Raw genomic sequence first — 16,445 nt, 5'->3', positions numbered from 1 at the left:
ATTTTAGAGATGGTGTCTTTCTGCTGGTGGGACATTTATAGTTGGTCACATTTACAATTGCAATTCCATTGAATAAATGAAAATATTACTTACACTAACTTCTTGACCAAGATTCTGCCACTTCTTTTTGCACTGGCCTCCAGACCTCGGGGTGGTCACCATTGCACAGTAATCTTCTGCAAGTTGGTTCCAGCGTTTCTTCATTTCTATTGGTGGAACTTTTATGTGACCTCTGCTGGTGTCCAGTTCGTGCTATCTGCCCTCAATCACAGTAACTAGTGCCTCCATTTCAATCTGTAAGAAATTCTTGGTCCTTGCGCCGTGTTGCACCTTGTACAGAAGCTTCGATTTTTCCAATGAGCATTAACGTTCTCACACACAACTGGCTCTTTAAAAATGGTCAAACGCAGACCGGGAGCTGTACTGGGCATGCATGCCCATAGGAATCACGTCAAAAACGTCCTTTTTTTTTTCGCGCATGCGCAGAAAGGGCATCATCATTTTTTCGGCGCAGACATTAGGCTCCACCCCCCGAAGCTACAGGACTGGCTGCGCAGTGCCAATTTCAAAAAATAGAACGGGGAAACTTGCTATTTTTTTTTGTAGTTGAGGCCAAGAAAAATGGGCGTAACTCTGGCAATACGCCAAAAACGGCATTGGTGAAAATTAAGCCTTATATTTTTGTTGTTATTTACTGCGGTACGTCTTCCCAACTTGGTGTGTATTCAGTGCAGGCCAGTTAGCTTAACATCTGTGGTAGGGAAATTTGCAATCTTTAATTAAGGAATTTGAGAGAAATGACCGCATATCCAGATAAAGAGAACATAGTTACAAGTAGACTCAGTGCCCCTTGATGCCTGCTCACAAGTTTGCAGGGGCCTACCACTGGGTGACCAAAGTTCCTGCCTGTTTCAGGCAGCAGACCCATTCTAATATGCAAATCGGGGTTCTATGACATACATGGGACCATGGTTGCCATTTTAGGACAGAACGGGTTGGAGCATGCGCTGTGCACTCTCTGACCAGGTTTGTTGGCAACACAGCCGAAGGGGCAGCTGATTGGGAGGTTTTAAATTATTTTTGTGGAGCCCAGAGGAGCTGGTGAGCACCCACCTCCCGAATATTGTCACCGGAATTTGACGAGTTGCATCGGGATGCCCGTTTCAAGGTGTGCAGCTAACCGGTTCTATTTAAGAGAGGCCCAGGCCTCAAAATGGGTCCGGCCTCCTCACTGCTGGAACGGGTGGACGACTAAAAGTTAAAAGTGATCCAAATGTGATAAGAAATATTTGCTTGGGTGGAGGTAAACACCGTCATGGACTGGTTAGACCATGCCCAATGGCTTTCTTCTGTGTTGTAACTTCTATTATATAACTTTCCTGATTGTGTAAGAGCAGGGTAGGACTAATGGCACAGCTCTTTCAAAGAGCTCTTTCAGTCACGATGGACCGCATGACCTCCTCCTGTGCTGTATGATTCTATGTTGCTTCCAGTAGAAAAAAAATGTTAGTTTTAAACAACTAAATAGTCTCACAGATTAATTTGCTTTCTTGTGCCATTTATTATGAATAATGTGGAGGGTGCCTTACACGTCATAACCCTCTGGCACCTCAACACTACGGTACCTTTCAGAATGCTTTCTACGGATCCAGAAATTGTAGTAACAGCACTTTATGACTCCACACAATCCATACATCTCCCTTTATGATCATCATCATAGGCAGTCCCTCGAAATCGAGGAAGACTTGCTTCCACTTTAAAAGTGAGTTCTCAGATGACAATATGGGAATTACAGTCTCTGTGACAGGTGGGACAGACAGTGGTTGAAGGAAAGGGTGGGTGGGGAGTCTGGTTTGCCGCACGCTCCTTCTGCTGTCTGCGCTTGTTTTCTGCATGCTCTCGGCGACGAGACTCAAGGTCCCTCCTGGATGCTCTTCCTCCACTTAGGGTGGTCTTGGGCCAGGGATTCCCAGGTGTCAGTGGGGATGTTGCACTTAAGAGGCTTTGAGGGTGTTCTTGAAATGTTTCCTCTGCCCACCTGGGGCTCGCTTGCCATGTAGAAGACCCGAGTAGAGTGCTTGCTTTGGGAGTCTCGTGTCGGGCATGCGGATGATGTGGCCCGCCCAACGGAGCTGGTCGAATGTGGTCAGTGCTTCGATGCTGGGGTTGTTGGCCTGATCGAGAACACTGACGTTCGTATGTCTATCCTCCCAGTGGATTTGCAGGATCTTGCGGAGGCAGCGCTGGTGGTATTTTTCTAGCACTTCGAAGTGTCTACTGTATATGGTCCACGTCTCGGAGCCATACAGGAGGGCGGGTATCACTACTGTCCTGTAGACCACAAGCTTGATGCCAGATTTGAGGTCCTGGTCTTCAAACATTCTCTTCCTCAGATGACCGAAGGCTGTGCTGGCACACCGGAGGCGGTGTTGGACCTCGTCGTCCATGTCTGCCCTTGCTGATAGTAGGCTCCCGAGGTATGGAAAATGGTCCACGTTGTCCAAGGCCGCGTCGTGGATTTTGATGATGGGGGCAGTGCTGTGTGGCAGGGTCAGGTTGGTGGAGGACCTTTGCCTTATGGATGTTTAGTGTAAGGCTCATGCTTTCATACGCCTCTGTGAAGATGTTGACGATGGCTTGGACTTTCGCCTCTGAATGTGCGCAGATGCAATCATCGTCCGCGTACTGTAGTTCAATGACAGAGCATGAGACACCCTTGGATTTAGGTTGAACAGGTTCCCACTGGTTCCATAGTTTAGCTCCACTCCAGCAGAGAGCTTGTTGAGTGTGAGATGGAGCATTGCAGTGAGGAAGATCGAGAAGAGAGTTGGCGCGATGACGCAGCCCTGCTTGACCCCGGTCTGGAAGTGGATTGGTTCTGTGGTGGATCCGTTGGTCAGGATCACGGCTTGCATGTCGTTGTGGAGCAGGCGGAGGATGGTGACAAACTTTTGGGGGCAGCCAAAATGGAGGAGGACGCTCCATAATACCTCACGGTTGACAGTGTCAAAGGCATTTGTGAGGTCAAAGAAGGCCATGTACAAGGGTTGGTGCTGTTCCCTGCATTTCTCTTGTAGTTGTTGTGCGGTGAAGATCATGTCCGATCTTGTGGATGGAATCCGCATTGTGACTCTGGGAGGACCTCTTCAGCTACAGGGAGAAGACGGTTGAGGAAGATTCTAGCGATGACTTTCCCAGTGGCTGACAGCAGGGAGATTCCTCTGTAGTTGCCGCAGTTGGACTTGTCCCCTTTTTTAAAGATGGTCACGATCACTGGATCGCTGAGATCTCCTGGCATGCTCTCCTCCTTCCAGATAAGAGAGATGAGGTCATGCATTTGTGCCAATAGTGCTTCTCCACCATACTATAGTGCCTCAGCGGGGATTCCATCTGCTCCTGTTGCCTTGTTCCTGAGCTGACGGATGGCCTTTTCTACCTCATGCAGGCAGGGGTTTGGCTGAGATGGTGGCGGGTAGCATGCTACGGGATGGAGTCGAGTACACTCAGGTCAAAGGCAGAATCTCGATTAAGGAGATCTTCGAAGTGCTCCTTCCAGAGGGCCCTGACTGCCTCGGTGTCCTTAATGAGTGTCTTCCCATTCTTGGCCAGCTTTGGGTGCTTGCGCTGCAGGTGGACTTAACTACATCTCCCTTTATGATACGGATGTTTGATGTCACAGAATCATTGTCCAGTGATGACTTACGGTAATAAGTTGTTATACTGCTTTGCAAGGGAGAAAAACAAACAGTACATTGTAATGAAGCAGATATTAATAGCCGACACAAATGAAATGCAAAGATAAGCAACAAATTGCACTTGAAAATATTGCAAGTGTTGCTGAGCTTCGGGGTAGGATTTATTCGCATAATATTTAGGTAAATTCTCTATTAATCAAGCTAAAGAATATCTGTCCTGTGAACTAAGTTGAAAAACATGTTCTTAGTGTCAATATGAGATTATATGGAAGTTCCCCACAAGCTACCTTAACAATGTTGTTTAATTTCACCATTGGACTTACTTTTGCATCAGTGCAATTTTTCCATTTCCCACATCAGGCTGCCTTGTGCTTTTTTGATTAACTGCCAACCTGTGTGAAGTTCAGATTAGTTATTTTCCAGAGACTCACAACCTGCAGGAATTGAATTACGGGAGGATTTATACTGCATTTAATGGTCTGAGATTATTGGTCATAGCTGGACAGGACATTGTTTATGGTTATATTTCCCCAGTATGATTGGAATTCTTCTCCTCTAAAGAGAGCTTTGTCTGCATGTTTACAAGCATCTGCAGATCTCCCTTACAAGCCATTAAATCTTCAAAGTGTGGGTGAGAACATCTGCACTCTAAACAATTAAGTCAACTTTGGATATGTTTAAAAATTGTTCACAATGTCTAGCAAACCGCCTTAGAACTATCTTAACCACTATGGGAGTACTTTTAGCACGTGGACTGCAGATGATCAAGAAGGCAGCTCACCACCACCACCTTCTCAAGAGCTACTAGGGATGGGCAATAAATGCTGGCCTTGCCAGCAACGTCCCACTTCACGACAATGCTAAAGTTGTGGGATAAGCTCATTCAAGGTCATTTCATTGAGAAGAGACTTTCAGCCCATCAATCAGAGCCAGGCTATACAAGTAAAAGATCAATATTCAAAACCATTGCACATTCCAACAACTCAATGAAATGTTTTAAAAGAATTGTGTAAAGTGAAATGTCGGCCAAATTTGCAATTTCGCTGCTTTTTGGTTTGGTTTTGAACTAAGTGTTGCAGACAGCTCTCGTTACATTAAATGGTCTTGGTAATTACCTGATCAAAGACAAGCTGAGAACAGCTTAATTTAGTTAGTCAGATCAATTGAGGAAAGGAGACCTTTGGATCAACTGCTGAAGGGTGGTAGAAGTGGAAAAAAATCCTGGCATGTTACATAGCAGGAGCAAAGACTGTAATTGCAGATATTCTCAGGAGAAATTAAGTGCAGTAGAACTCCCACAGTAGAATATGGCCTTCAGAAGCCAATATTTTATCATTTCATAAGCCGTCTCTTTACTCAAAAGTAACAAAGGCAGCTGCACTTTTGTTTGTATCAGCAACCAGTGTAGCAGGATGATTGAGGACTAGTATGTCAACCACAGGTAGGATGTGGGCCCTGATCCCTGAGAAAGGATTTGGCCCCTTTAAGAAACTTTACCTGTAAAAGGAATGGTATGGCCCCTTTACAAGGTGCCTCTCCTTTAAAAGGTCATTGCAACTAGAGTGGACTTACCCCAGCCAACTGAGCATACAAGGGTGAGGTTTAAGAGAAGTAAGATGGCTGAAAGAGGCTGGGGGTTGGAGAGTTTTCTCGGACTACTGCTTGCAGGAGAAACGAGATTCTGGATGGTAGGACCGTGTAACAGCACCTTGAATTTCTTACATTTTATCCAGTGTTACTGTAAGGGGGACTTGATGTGTGTGGCTCATCATTCATCTGACTGCATTCATTTTACCTCATTCAGTTTTGCTGAAGGAGATCGCATGATGGCTGGTCAATATTTAGTCGTCTGTTAGTGTTGAAAGTCATCAGACACTGATCATGTTTTCAATTTTGTTCAAACATTACACTTCATTCTTTAGACTTGGTTTCAGTAACTCAATGTAAATTGGTCACATTTGTGAATGATGCCAAACTAGTAGGGGCAGTTGATTGTGAGGAGGCATGGCGGGAAACGTAAAATAAGTTCGACAAAATACCTGTGGTGGAACAATGGCAGATTAAATTTAACATGGACAAATGTAAAGTACTGTACATAGGTTCAAATGGCGGATGAGACATGTAATCCATTAACTGTTGAAATACCCAAGGCTGAAGTTGAAAGCAATCCAAGGGGGTCTTAATTAATTTGATGCTCCACATGTCCAGCCAATGTAAAGCAGCAATCAACAAAGCAAAGAGACCCCAGAAAAACATATGCAAAATATTAGAGCACCGATCGGAGGCAGTCATGATCAAACTGTATGGGGTGGAAATTCGGTCACGTCTCTGTTGCGGCGTTAATCCAGACGGAGCAATAAATTTTGCGCTGGGGAATGGTCTGCGTCTCCAACCGCAAAAGTCACCTGAGTGTGGAGTGGAGTGCTAATGGAAGTGTTGGGTGCTAGGCCGGCTGAGCAATGGAAAATTCCAAGCGAAACCGACCTCAGAGAGACTTCCGTGGAAAGAAAAAATCTGGGGAAAAAAACACAAAAACATTCCCAATACTTTACTGACGCCACATCCACATGAATCGCAAAAATCAAAAAACACAATAACACTTACCTCAGGTCGACATTCCTTCCCACACTGCGGCCGGTACAGCTTGGACCGCCAACATTCACAGGCGATTCCACCAAGGCGTGCTACGGGGCGCTGCGGATCGCGCGCGAATCAAATTTCAAATTGGTGTCGCAACCAGGTGGTACTGCCCCGCGCCCCCACAAACCCGGCACCAAATGTCCCGGTGGGGTGCTGGAAGCTGGCTGCCCACCTGGAAATGCTTCCTGATGCCATTACCACCCCCCAGGGCAAAAACAGAGTCAGCAACAAATCGAATATCCAGCCCATTGAATCTCCAGTCAGACCACATCTTGATCAAGATTATCCTCTTCAGGGCAAGAGTTCTACAGGGTGGGACTTATTCCCCTCTCCCTAACTTTATTTCAAATCAGGAAATAAGCTATTCGTTTCTTCGAGGAATTGGTATCAAGTGCTACTCGGGGGCAGTCTGTTATAATTTGATGACTGCCTTGAAAAAATTATCCCTCACATTAAGTTTTGCATTTCTCATGCTGTAATTATGTTTTCCCAGCTTTACTGTCCTGGTTTTGTACAACATACCTCTTTATACACCCATCTCATAATTTCCCATTGCATTATGAAAAAGCTTGCCATTATATTTGTCCCCTTAATTTGTTTTTCTTTTCTAGTAAGATTTAACTCCCTTTGTTTGTCTTTAAAATTCAGTGATCTAAAGACTGAAATCACCTTTACAGCTCTTCACTGATATTTTTGTATTGCTACTATGGGGCTGAAATTCAGGGTCCCGATAAGGCCCGGTTACCACCGTTTTGTGGCAGCCATATGGCGGAATCGAGTGGCCACCACACTGCAATCGATGGGCCGCCCCGACCCAACTTCAGCTCGGGGATTTTTCGGCATGTCTCCACTTCAGCCCCGCTGCTGCCGACCAAAGTGCGCACCGCTGCTCTTCCACACCTCCAGAATGCTCCGACCCAAATTCACCTAAAAAAATCGCCAATCTGCCGCATGGTGCCCCTGATAGCTTTTTCTGTCGGTGCAACTTACCCTGTGTGTGTGCGGCCCGGCAACGCAGCAGCCCTTCAAGGGCGCACTGCCGCGGCCGCAATATTTTTATTTTCCTGACTTCCTGATCGACTGGCCAATTATTACCCGGGTTCAGCCGGGCCGCCAACAGGCAACCTGGTACCCTCTCTTGGGTGCCAGGCCGCTGGCCCGACTGAAACCCTCCCTGGTGGCCCAGTGGCTGAAGCTAAAAAAAATGCCTGATTCTCTCCCCTATAACGGAGGGGAGAGAGCATGGTGACGTACACGCTGTGACATCACCATCGCTCTGCCGCTGAGTGACAGTGGCGGAGACTCGATGCCGCCCCAACTTCGGCCCCTCAGCGGGACTTACCGCTGCACTTCCACCCCCACTATGACCGACTTCCGGTCCGACGTCAAAAAAATTTCAAAGTCCAGAAAATCAATCGGAGGGATGCCTCATCACTCCCGGTGGTAAAACCAGGTAAAAAAAATCATAGGTGCACCAGCTTTCTGGCCTCCTTGCATTTCAGCCCCTATATCTTTTCTTAGCGTGATGCCTGCATCTGGTTATTCTAAGGCAGGTATTGTCTCATCAATACATTGTGAAGTGTCAGTAACAACTTACAGATTTAGATTCTGTGCATCTTCTGCCATACTCTGTGATAACCTTCCACTATGTGGACACTTTTACATGTAGATATTTGTTGACAAACTTTATTTAATGGTCTGGCCTTTATTTTGTTGTCATATTTGCTATTTTAGTAATCAGCCTCCATTTCTCAATATTTTATGTTCTTTATGATTCATCTGTCCAGTTCAAATTTTCTCCGTAAGCTCGCTGAATTGTGTCATTTTCCCCTGAACAGACTGCTTTCCCATATAATTTGGCATCACCGGCAAGCCGAGGCATTTTACTTAAATAGACATTCATCAGGAACAGCAGGAAATACTTGAGGTTCCATCAGAGTTTCCAAGACTGAAACCAAGGCATCTGCTGGTTATAACCGTCCAATTAAAACTATCAACATTGATCTCGACTCTTTGCTTCCCATTATTTAATTGATTTATTATCAAATTTATGGCATCCTCCTTTATCCCAGGAGTGTTAGGTAGCCATAAGTCCCCTGTGAGACATCTAATCAAATGGCATCTGATAGTCAAGATATATAACATTACAATAAGCCACTAATTCTATTACATCCTCAAAAGATTCTAGACAATCTGTTGTCATGGCCTGATGATTCATAAACTTATATCGGGTTGAATTATTGCCTTTATTCTTATTAAGTGATCTTGAATTGTTTCTTTCATAATATGTTTCAATGCTTTGCGCACTATAGATGTCAAGCTAACAACTTTTTAATTCCTGGGATCATATTTCTGACAACTGGAACAACATTAGCTGTTTTCCAGTCATCTTGCTCCTGTACTTGAGGTATGAGGAATTCAGCCAAGGCCCCGTCTGTTCCATCCTCATTCGCTTTAGTATTCTTGGACATGTTTCAGCTGGACCTGTTGCTTTTTTAATTTTCATACCCTCCAAATTTTAAATAATGATTTCATTACTCTCTATTTTTCCAATGACTGAAGATGCATTCCTCAGCTCACCAACTACCAAAAAGTGATTAAATTAAAAATGTTAATTCTGCTATTTCTCCTCTGTTGTCATTTGTCACTTCATTATTCGACAACCTTCCTACTCTCGTGCCGCCATCCCAGACTTAACTCCCTTTTTTATACAAGCCTGCAGCTTCCCTCTGTGTCTCTCTTTTCATTCTCCGAAGGGCCCATCGTGGCACTCGTCGCTGTCTCCTCACAAGCAGCAATCCCAACTGTCCCATCTTACTGTCTCACCGACCTTACTGCCCAGCTTGCCCAGGGAGGGCTAAACTTGCAAGTCTCCTCCCCTTCCAACTCATCCCTCCATGTCTATGCTGATGGTAGATCCATCATGGATTCTCTCAAAATCTCCTTGCAGAATGTCCGTTCACTTGCAAACAAGGTTCTTGCCATCCATGACCTTATCGTGGATGACAGCATCGAATTTATGGCACTAACGGAAACATGGCTCAGGGATATTGACACACTACTTTAATCAAAGTCACCTCTCCTGGCTATACCTTCCACCACTTGTCGCGGATCGCCATGGTGGCAGTATAGCTCTCATCACAAAATCATGCTTTGGTCTGTCCCCCTACTCCTCCAGCATTTTTTCATCTTTTGAAAATCTAGCCTTATTCCACCCCTCTCACCTCTCATTCAAAATTCTCGTTCTGTACCACCAACCCAAGAATGATTAAAAACTTTATCAGAGATATTTCCTCATTGCTTTCCTCCCTCAGCCTATGCATCGAGCGACTTCTCAACCTCGGTGACTTCAACCTCCATCTCAATTCATAATACTCTCTCTCCTCTGAGTTCACTACCCTCCTGTCCTCCCTTAATCTCTCCCTCCATGTAAATTCCTCAACCCATATTCACAGCCACCCCCGAGACCTTGCAATCTCTCGTGGCCTTACTATTCCAACTGCATCAATTAAAGATAAAGACATCTCTGACCATTTCCTTGTATTACTCTCGACCCACATCCCCCTTCCCAATCCAAACCTACTTCCTTCTGCTTCTGCCCCTGGAAAAAACTCTCTCCAAACTCTCTTACAACTGTCCTTAGCAACTCAAAACTGTCCAACCTTTGGCCCTCTTTTAACAATTACATTTCTGTAGCTGTCGATCTGCTCAACCATATCCTCACAACCATCTTTGATGCCCTAGTCTTTATTAAAATGATTACTCTCTCCCATGCTGGCCGTTCCCCCATGTACAGCCTTCATCTTTGCTCCCGCAAGTCAAAAGGGCACAGACTTGGACGGATGTGGTGAACAATTGATTTAGCCATTCGCTGCTAGATCTGGTTCGAACACATAAAACATTATCGGTTCCTACTCTTGTCTACAAAAACTGCTCACTATTGCAGGATCATTCTGGATTACAAAAATAAACCCCGGCTACTATTCTTTACTGCTAACCGTCTCCTTAAGCCCCTCTCCCCTGTCTCCACCACACTCACCTCCAACAACAAGTGAGAGGAGCTCATGGGCTTCTTTGTCTCAAAGATCGAGACCATCCGATTAGCTGCTCTGCGAGTTCCCTTCCTTCTCCTAGCCCTCAGGGCAAAACTTCATCTGAGGCTCCTACCTGCCCTAGCCCTAAACTCACATCTTTCTCTAGTTTCTCTTTGATCTCCCCTCTTGATCTCTCCAAGCCAATCTTGTCCATGAGACCCGATTCCAACTAAGCTGCTGACCAGCCCACTTCCTTTTTTGGCTCCTGTTGCATTGTTAATGGTTCTCTCTCCTCGGGTACTGTTCCCCTCTCCTTCAAATCTGCTGTCATCACCCCTCTCCTCAAAAAACCAAGCCTTGCCCCCACTTTGCTTGCTAGCTATCGCTCCATCTCCGACCTCCCTTTCCTATCCAAAGTACTTAAACGTGTTGTCGCCTCCAAAATCTGTAACCATCTTTCCATGAATTCAATGTTTGAATCCCTTCAGTCTGGTTTTCGTCCCTGCCGCAGAACCGAAACGCCTCTCATCAAAGTCACAAATGACATCCTTTGTGAGTGTGACAAAAGTAAGCTATCCCTCCTCGTCCTTCTGGACCTGTCTGCAGCCTTTGACACAGTTGACCGCTCCATCCTCCTCCAACGCCTCTCTACCATCGTCCAGTTAGGTGGGAATGCATTCACCTGATTCCATTCTTATCTATCTAATCATAGCCAGAAAATCTCCTGCAATAGCTGCTTCTCTTCCCACTCCCATATCATTACCTCTGGTGTCCCCCACGGATCTATACTTGGCCCCCTCTTATTTCTCATCTTTATGCTGCCCCTTGGCGATGTCATCCGAAAACACAGAGTCAGTTTCCACATGTACGCTGATGTCACCCAGCTCTGCCTCTCCACCACTTCTCTCGACCCCTACTTAGTATCTAAATTGTCAGATTGCTTGTCTGACATCCAGTACTGGATGAACAGAAATTTTCTCCAATTAAGTATTGGGAAGATCCAAGCCATTATCTTTGGTCCCTGCCACAAACTGCGATCCCTAACCACTGACTCCATCCCTCTCCCTAGCATCAATCTGAGGGTGAACAAGACTGTTCGCAACCTAGATGTCATATTTAACCCTGAAATGAGTTTCAAGCCACATAGCTGCGGCATAACTAAAACGGTCTCTTTCCACCTCCGTAACATTGCCCGCCTCTGCCCCTACCTCAGCTCTTCTGCTGCTGAAATTCTCATTCATGCCTTTGTTACCTCTAGACTTGACTATTCCAACTCACTCCTGGCTAGCTTTCCACATTCTACAGTATGTAAACTTGAGATCATTCAAAACTCAGTAGCTCGTGTCCTAACTTGCACCAAGTCATGATCACCCAACACCCCTGTGCTCGCTGACCTACATTGGCTACCAGTTAAACAACGCCTCGATTTCAAAATTCTCATCCTTGTTTACAAACCACTCCATGGCCTTGCCCCTCCCTATCTCTGTAATATTTTTCAGCCTCACAAACCCACATGATGTTTGTGCTCCTCAAATTCTGCCCTCTTGAGCATCCCTGATTGTAACTGCTGAACCATTGGTGGCCGTGCCTTCAGCTTTTTGGGCCCTAAGCTCTGGAACTCCCTGCCTAAACCTGTCCGTCTCTCTATCTCTCTTTCCTCCTTTAAGATGCTCCTTAAAACCTACCTCTTTAACTAAGCTTTGTTCATCTGCCTTAATTTCTTCTTTTGTGGCTCGGTGTCAAATTTATCTGTTTTGTCTTGTAACACTGCTGTGAAGCGCCTTGGGATGTTTTATATTATGTCTGTGATGCACTTATGAATGACTCCATGAGGCAATGTGTTGTACTCAAACTGTAGTGACCTTGGTCCTTCATTCGTAACTCCAGAGTGAGGCAGCCACATGGTGGCTCCCCTTTTATACAACCCCTGCCACCAGGGCAGGAAACCCCAGTCTCCACCAGTTGCACCCTCTAGTGGTGCCAGCATAGTATATACCCAGTATAAACCTTATTGAAAGTACATCAGGTAAACAAGTCCCCATCTTATGCAACTATACAGTTACTACACAGAGAGTATATCTATAGTCTGCATATATGTAACTGCTGAACCATAGGTGGCAGTGCCATCAGCTGTTTTGGCCCTAAGCTCTGGAACTCCCTGCCTAAACCTCTCCGCCTCTTTATCTCTCTTTCTTCCTTTAAGATGATCCTTAAACCTACCTCTTTAACGAAGCTTTGATCATCTGTCTTAACTTCTTCTTTTGTGGCTCGATGTCAAATTTATCTGTTTTGTCTTGTAACACTGTTGTGAAGCGCCTTGGGGTGTTTTACATAGAAACATAGAAACATAGAAAACAGGTGCAGGAGTAGGCCATTCGGCCCTTCGAGCCTGCACCGCCATTCAATAAGATCATGGCTGATTATTCACCTCAGTAACACATTCCTGCCTTCTCTCCATACCCCTTGATCCCTTTAGCCATTAGGGCCACATCTAACTCCCTCTTGAATATATCCAATGAACTGGCATCAACAACTCTCTACGGTAGGGAATTCCACAGGTTAACAACTCACTGAGTGAAGAAATTTCTCCTCATCTCAGTCCTAAATGGCTTACCCCTTATCCTTAGACTATATCCCGTGGTTCTGGACTTCCCCAACATCGGGAACATTCTTCCTGCATCTAACCTGTCCAGTCCCGTCGGAATTTTATATGTTTCTATGAGATCCCCTCTCATCCTTCTAGACTCCAGTGAATAAAGGCCCAGTCGATCCAGTCTCTCCTCATAGGTCACTCCTGCCATCCCTGGAATCAGTCTGGTGAACCTTCGCTGCACTCCCTCAATAGCAAGTACGTCCTTCCTCAGATTAGGAGACTAAAACTGAACACAATACTCCAAGTGAGGCCTCACTAAGGCCCTATACAACTGCAGCAAGATCTCCCTGCTTCTATACTCAAATCCCCTATGAAGGCCAACATACTATTTGCCTTCTTCACTGCCTGCTGTACCTGCATGCCCACTTTCAATGACTGATGTACCATGACACCCAGGTCTCGTTGCACCTCCCCTTTTCCTAATCTGCCGCCATTCAGATAATAGTCTGTCTTCATGTTTTTGCCACCAAAGTGGATAACCTCACATTTATCCACATTATACTGCATCTGCCATGCGTTTGCACACTCACCTAACCTGTCCAAGTCACCCTGCAGCTTCTTAGCATCCTCCTCACAGCTCTCACCGCCACCCAGTTTAGTGTCATCTGCAAACTTGGAGATATTACACTCAATTTTTTCATCTAAATCATTAATGTATATTGTAAATAGCTGGGGTCCCAGCACTGAGCCCTGCGGCACCCCACTAGTCACTGCCTGCCATTCTGAAAAGGACCTATTTATCCTGACTTTCTGCTTTCTGTCTGCCAACCAGTTCTCTATCCATGTCAGTATATTACCCCCAATACCATGTGCTTTGATTTTGCACACCAATCTCTTGTGTGGCACCTTGTCAAAAGCCTTTTGAAAGTCCAAATACACCACATTCACTGGTTCTCCCTTGTCCACTCTACCAGTTACATCCTCAAAAAAATTCTGGAAGATTTGTCAAGCATGATTTCCCTTTCATAAATCCATTTTGACTTGGACCGATCCTGTCACTGCTTTCCAAATGCGCTGCTATTTCATCTTTAATAATAAAACTATGTTAATTGCGCTATATAAAGAAAAGTTATTATTATTATTTAAAGGCTCCACTTCTTTTAGTCTTTGCCTGCAATATAAACATGAAAATAATCATTCATACATAGGATATACAACACAGAAACGGGCCATTCGGCTCAACCAGTCATGCTGACGTTTTTGCTCCACTCGAGCCTCCTCCCGTCTTTCCTTATCTAACTCTATCAGCATAACCCTCTATTCCCTTCTTCTTCATGTGCTTATGTAGCCTCCCTATAAATGCATCTATACTATTCACTTCGATCAGTCCCTATTGTAGCGAGTGCCACATTCTCACCACTCTCTGGGTAAAGACATTTCTTCTGAATTCCCTATTTGATTTCTTCTAATTTCTTTTGTCAATTTTCTTTTTAGTAGCTTCAGTTTTCTATATTTTCCAATCTCCTCTTTTTCTTGTCGTTTGAAACCTTTTTTTTAGTCATAGGGTTACAGAATTGTACAGCACATTCGGAGGCCAATTGGCACATCACACTTGTGCCAGCTTGGTTTACTTTGTCCCATGCTCCTGCTTTTACTCCTTGCCCTTTTAAAGGTTTCTTTCTCAAATTTTTATTCACTTACCTTTTTAAAAGCTGTTATGGATTCTGCTTCCACTATTGCTTCTGGGAGGGCATTCCACATCCTAACAACCCTCTGTTTATTTAAAAACATCTCTTGATCTCTTTCTTTGTTCTTCTGGTGATAATCTCTTATGTTATTTTAACTTCACTGTTTAACTGTACAATTTGAAGCTCAATATTAACCTTCACTTACCTTACACCCAACTGGATAGATCCCTGAAAGCATTCGATTTTTGTTTTATTGCGCAATTTTATCCTTTAATATATGTTCCCAATGTATTATCCAGTTTTGATTCTTGTAGCTATAAGATCAGATTTTGTGAAGCCTGATGTATTCTTTTAGTAATGTTTGTTTCTCTACCCATGCCGTGGTAAGAGATCTAGTTCTAATGTAATTAGTGGTGCTTAAGTATTTCCCTTCTCTAAATTTTCCACTACATTGTACGGGGATACGGCAGCATAGTGGTTATGTTACTGGACTAGTAATCCAGAGTCGTGAGTTAAAATCTCACCATGGCAGCTGGGGAATTTAAATTCCATTAAATAAGTTTCAGTATCAGTAATGCTGAAACAACTGAATTGTCGTAAAAACCCATCTGGTTCACTTTAGGGAAGGAAATTTGCCATCCTTACCCAATCTGTATTGACTTGTCACTGGATCAAAATCATGGAACTCCCTCCCGAACAGCACTGTGTGAGTACCTTCACCACACGGACTGCAGCGGGAGCAATTAGGGATGGGCAACAAATGCTGGCCTTGCCAGTGACACCCACATCCCATGAACGAATAAACATATTTTTAAAAATCAAAGCACAATGTTTATTTATCTATAAGCTTCCACCTCAGCAAGAAGAGAAAACTCTTATTAAAAAATATATTAGGTAAGATTAGATAGGAGGTAAAAGCTAAAATAAAAATAGAACGTGGAAAGAACAGAAATGGGGATAAAGGAAAGACAGAATATTGGAATTCATCAGTGAATCAAAAAACAAACCCAATGAGCTGTGCTATAGAGATTTAGGAGGTGAGCTTGAAGGAAGATAGCATGAATGAGCCATAACTTCCTCTAGCTAAACATTGTCTATAACTATGAATTTCCAGAGGTGATGTGTAGAGTACCCGGGGCCGTAATTCAGGGTCTCAGAAAGATCTGTTACTGCCCGTTTGTGGCGGCCACGTGTCGGAATCCCGTGGTCGTCGCTTTGTGGTCAACTGGCCGACCCGACCCAAATTCAGGTCGTGTCATCAGAATGTACTCTGCCGCTTTCCCTCACCTCAAAAATGCACTGATCGAAATTCAGGTCGCGAAATCGTAGCCCCGCCATGCGGTGCCCTCGACAGCTTTTTCTGTCGGTGCACCTTATCCGGAGTATGCAGCGTGGCAGCTCTTCAAGGGGAGGGCACACTGCCCCGGCCGCCATGTATTTATTTTTGCCGGCCGACTTCCTGATCGGCTGGCAAGATAGTACCCACGGGTTCGGTCGGGCCATCAACGGGCAGCCTGGCACCCCCTCTTGGGTACCAGGCCGCTGGCCTGGCCAAAACCCTTCCTGGTGGCCCAATGGCCGAAGATTTAAAATGCCCGATTCTCTCCCCTTTAACGGAGGGGAGAGAGCGTGGTGACACACATGCTGTGACATTAGCACTACTCCACCGCTGATGACAGAGGTGGAGTCCCGGTCCGACCCAAATTCAGCCCCTCAGCCTGCCTTCCTGTCAATCTCCATGACCGATTTACTATGACCGATTTACTATGACCGATTTACTATGACCGATTTCCGT

The 16,445-nt window shown here is 44.9% G+C and overlaps 1 protein-coding gene across 1 annotated transcript in view; it reads left to right on the top strand.

Annotated features, from left to right (window-relative positions):
• The window catches only part of LOC139269116 (phospholipid phosphatase-related protein type 5-like), a 210,581-nt gene that overhangs the window by 185,995 nt on the left and 8,141 nt on the right, over positions 1 to 16,445 (top strand). The window lies entirely within an intron of this gene.

Source organism: Pristiophorus japonicus, chromosome 8, assembly GCF_044704955.1.
Source record: "Pristiophorus japonicus isolate sPriJap1 chromosome 8, sPriJap1.hap1, whole genome shotgun sequence".
Lineage (NCBI taxonomy): Eukaryota > Metazoa > Chordata > Chondrichthyes > Pristiophoridae > Pristiophorus > Pristiophorus japonicus.
The sequence above is the reverse complement of the archived record's forward strand: the minus strand, read 5'-3'. Positions and strand labels throughout refer to the sequence as shown.